This window comes from Antechinus flavipes, chromosome 1 (genome assembly GCF_016432865.1).
Source record: "Antechinus flavipes isolate AdamAnt ecotype Samford, QLD, Australia chromosome 1, AdamAnt_v2, whole genome shotgun sequence".
Classification (NCBI taxonomy): Eukaryota; Metazoa; Chordata; class Mammalia; order Dasyuromorphia; family Dasyuridae; genus Antechinus; species Antechinus flavipes.
This window is the reverse complement of record NC_067398.1, coordinates 287,418,290-287,423,152: the sequence shown is the minus strand read 5'-3', so window position 1 is coordinate 287,423,152 and position 4,863 is coordinate 287,418,290. Positions and strand designations below refer to the sequence as shown.

General features: G+C 38.7%; 1 pseudogene; it reads left to right on the top strand.

The window, feature by feature from the left end:
* Positions 1 to 1,650: 1,650 nt before the first annotated feature.
* On the top strand, positions 1,651 to 4,623 carry LOC127554904 (Na(+)/H(+) exchange regulatory cofactor NHE-RF1-like; annotated as a pseudogene).
* Positions 4,624 to 4,863: the final 240 nt, after the last annotated feature.

The window sequence follows — 4,863 nt, the reverse complement described above, 5'->3', positions numbered from 1 at the left end:
ATTTCTTCAATTAAAAAAAATAACTACTTGATTCTTTAAACATTATTTACCTCATTATTTAAATTGCACAAAAATATACTGTTTTCTTAATTGAAATAAAAATCCCAAGTAACCTAAGTAATTCTTGGGTATTCAACAACAAAATATTACTTTTTTCTTTCCTGTCTTGAAAGCAGTGTAGGTAACGGTAATTAATGTATCATTCTGAAATTTGCTGAGTAGAAAAAGAGATACAAAATTGTAAGGAAGAAATAAAAAGGAATTTAAATATCAAATAAGGGAGAACAAGGAATAATTAGGGAAAAATGAAAGCAATGTAAGAAAATTATGACAAAAATTTTTAAAAAGTACGAACCTTCTTTTTTTTTTTTAAAGCTTTTTATTTTCAAAATGTATACATGGATAATTTTTCAACATTGACCCTTGAAAAACCTTATGTTCCAAATTGTCCACACCTTTTCCCCTATTCCTTCCCCTACATGGCAAGCAATCTAATATTATTATACATGTTAAAATATATGTTAAATCCAAAATATATAAGCATATTTATACAATTATCTTGCTGCATAAGACAAATCAGATTAAAAAGGAAAGAAAATGAGTAAGGAAAAAACATAAGCGAACATCAACAAAAAGAATGAGAATATTATGTTGTGATCCACACTCAGTTCCCATAGTCATCTTTCTGGGTATAGATGGCTCTCTTCATCACAAGATCATTGGGACTGGCCGCAATCATTTCATTGTTGGAAAGTCACATCCATCAGAATTGATCATTGTATAATCTTCCTGTTGCCATGTAAAATGATCTCCTAGTTCTGCTAATTTGACTTAGCATCATTTCATGTAAGTCTCTCCAGACCTCTCTAAAATCATCCTGGTGATCATTTCTTATAGAACAATAATATTCCATAACATTCCTATACCATAACTTACTTAGCCATTCTCCAACTAATGGGCATCCACTCAGTTTCCAGTTTCTTGCTACTATGAAAAGGGCTGCCACAAACATTTTTGCACTTGTGGGTCCCTTTCCCTCCTTTTAGATATCTTTGAGATATAAGCCCAGAGAAATACTGCTGGATCAAAGGGTATGCACAATTTGATAATTGCTCTTCAGAATTGCTGGATCGTTCACAATTCCACCAATAATGTATTAATGTCCCAGTTTTCCCACATCCCCTCCAACATTCATCATTATCTTTTCCTGTCATCTTAGCCAATCTGAGAGATGGGTAGTGTTATCTCAGAGTTGTCTTAATTTGAATTTCTCTGATCAATAGTGATTTAAAGCACCTTTTTATGTGACTAGAAATAGTTTTAATTTCTTCACCTGAAAATTGTCTATTCAAATCCTTTGACCATTTATCAATTGGAGAATGGCTTGAATTCTTATAAATTTCAGCCAATTCTCTATATTTTTTTAAATTGGGGCCTTTAGAAGATACAAAATCTTAAGGAAGAAAATAATTCCTTGAAAAAAATAACTGGGAGAGACCTCCTCCCTCCTCTCGGCCATGACTCCTGTATATGTTTCATTCCGGATTCCCGGGAGCGGAAGTGGGGAGGGCAGAAGGAGGGAAGGGAAGACAAGGGATGATTGGTGAATCAGCTCCATGAACAAAGCTCCCTGAGGTGCTCCAGAGCAAGATGAGCGCAGACGGGACTCCGGGAGCACCTTGCCCCAGCTCTGTAATCTGGAGGAGGAGCCGAATGGCTACGGCTTCCACCTCCACGGCGAGGGCAAAGTGAGACAGTTTATCCGACAGGTGGAGCTAGGTTCCCCGGCGGAAAAAGCGGGACTGCTGGCCAGTGACCGGTTGGTGGAGGTTAATGGCGAGAACGTGGAGCAGGAGACTCACCAGCAGGTGGTGAGCTGCGTTCGAGCCGCATTCATTTCCCTGCGCCTGCTAGTGGTCGACTAGGAGATGGACGAGAGCCTGCAGAAGCTGCATCCAAGAGCGGGAGAAACTACTGCGAGTCCAAGAGGGGAGGGATGGAAAAGGGGGCGGGGAATGGGAGGGTAGGGAATGGGGGGAAGAGGGGGAGGAGGGAGCCTAGCCCGCAGAGGACCGCGGAGAAGCAGCAGCAGGGAGCGGCGGGGAAGCCGCGGGGAAGCCGCGGGAAGAGAAGAGCCAGCAGGAACAGAGGGAGCTGAGATTCCGACTTGGTGCTATGAAAAAAGGTCCCATTGGCTATGGCTTCAACCTGCACAGTGATAAGCCTAAACCTGGCCAGTATATCCGTGTTGTGGGTTCCAGCTCACCGGCTGAGGCTTCAGGGTTCCAGGGCCAGGACCGGATTGTGGAGGTGAATGGGATCTGCATGGTAGGAAAATAGCATGGGGACGTGGTCGCTGCAATCAAGCCTGGTGGAGATGAGACCAAGCTGCTAATTGTGAACAAGACGACAGACGAGTTCTTCAAAAAGTGTAAAGTGATACCGTCCCAGGAGCACCTGAGTGGTCCCTTGCCAGAGGCTGTTGCCAAAGGAGGGGTAGAGAAGGAGAGCAGTGGCACCTGGACTGAAGCAGTGTGTTTGAACCCTAAAGCAGCATTATCAAGATCTACCTACAGTGAAACTAGTGATGAGATGGATTCTCCCAGGGGTCCGCAAATTACGGCCTGCCGGCCAAATGCGGCAGCTGAGGACGATTAGACCCCTCACCCAGGGCGATGAAGTTTCTTTATTTAAAGGCCCACAAAACAAAGTTTTTGTTTTTACTATCGTCCGGCCCTCCAGCAGTCTGAGGGACAGTGAACTGGCCCCCTATTTAAAAAGTTTGAGGACCCCTGCAAGACAGTCCCAAGAAACAAAATTCCACTTTAAGAAGAGAAAGTTGGGGGAGGGGGACTGAGTTGCGCCCCTTGATCTTCCTTCCCTTTCCTCTTCTCATCTCTTTCCAAATCAAAGTACAAATCAGCACCAGCATCTGATTTTCCTAGAACCCATGTTCTTTCTAAAACCCAGGAGCATGTTTTCCTTTTCTATCCAAATAAAAAGACACCTTTCCCTAAATCCCTTCTTTTTAGGGCCCTAAGAAGGGTCCACTTCTTGACTACGGGTTCCCTACTCCCTGCCAGCTGGAAGACTACGAGATGATTTAATAGGATAGATTTTTTTTCCAATTTATTTATTTTTTCATGCCATCCAACATAAAATCGTCCTGAGCCTGAGAATGGCTGAATGCACCCTACGGGCAGAAACCACATCTCAGGGATGGTCAGCATCTTCTCCCTAAAAGCTACAAATCAGGGTATTTGGAGAGGTTTTTTGTTTTGTTTTGTTTTGTTTTTGTTTTTGTTTTTTTGTTTTTTTTTGGAGGGGGAGTGGGAAATGTTTGTTTTAGTGTCATACATAAGTTTAGACGGATTTTTTTGTGTTGTGATTAATATAATTTTTCACAGTTTCTATGTTCAAAAAAAAGAAAAGAAAAGAATAATTGGGCAAGTGGAATTAAATGACATTATGACTCCAAGATATAAAATTAAAAATAAATGGAAGAGAATCTGAAATATCTCATTAGAAAAATAATTAATCTGGGGGACAGATTGAGAAGAGGCAATATACGAATTGTCACTCTACCTGAAAGTTATGATTTAAAAAAAATAATCTGGATACATTATTACAAGAAATTGTTAAAGAAAAGAAGGTAGAGATAGTAAGAATCCACCAATCAATACATGAAAGAAATCATAGAGAAAAAACTTACAAGAATGTCATAGTTAAGTTTCAAAACCCAGGTTAAAAAGAAAATATTGCAACCTGTGAGAAAGAAATTAACTACTGTGGGAAAACAATCAGGATTTTACAAGGACTAGCAGGTTCTATTCTAAAAGACTAAGCCCTAGAATATTATATTTCAGAGCAAAAGAGCTGAGCTTGCAACCAAGAATAACTTATCGAGCAAAGTTGAGTATAATTCTGGGAGAGGGGAAATGGACATTTGGTGAGCTGAAAGACTGTCAAATATTAGTAAAAAATAAAAACAAAAAACAAAATTGCGTAAAAAGGAAAAAAAGATAAAAAAGCATAAAAGGAAGAACTAATACAGAGGAAAACAGGCGGGGGGATGGAGGGCTGTTATTGGTTAGAATATCATTTAGATTGAAGAAACAAAGTGTGCTTCTGAGGCGATTTTAGAAGTCTTCTAAACTTTATGGTGAAAAAGGTCAGGGAGAAACCTAAAAAGGTGATTAGGAGATTGAGGGAGAAGATAAAGAAGAGAATTTTAGAAGTATGGATAAAATAAGGAATAAGAAGGTAAGAGGAAAAGATAAGGTGATTGGGATAGGTTAAAAAGAGAGGCTGAGGAGGAAAATAATGAGTAAAATTAAGATGGAGGGAAATTCACAAATAGAATGTATAACTTTGAATGTGAATGGGATTAACTCACCTATAAAATGCAAACAGGTAGAATAATGGATTAAAAATAAGAATCCAATATGTTGTTTATAAGAAATATGTGAGAACACACAGAGTTAAAATAGAGGGTTGGAGTAGAATTTGTTACGCATCAACTGATATAAAAAAATGATGATCTCAGACAAAGTTATGGCTAAAATGTATTAAAAGAGATAAACAGGGTAACTACATTTTGATAAAAGGTACCATAGACAATGAAGCAATATCAATTTTGAACTCATATGCACCAAATACTATAGCATCTAAATTAAAAACAAAAAGTTAAATGAATTATAGATGATTAGTGCTAATAGTAGCACTAAAATAATAGAAGACTTATCTTACCCTCTCAGAACTTGAAAAACCTATCCCAAAAATAAATGAGAAAGAAGTTAAGAAAATAAATAGAATTTTAGAGAAACGTAATATGATAGATATCTGGAGAGAATTGGATGAAAA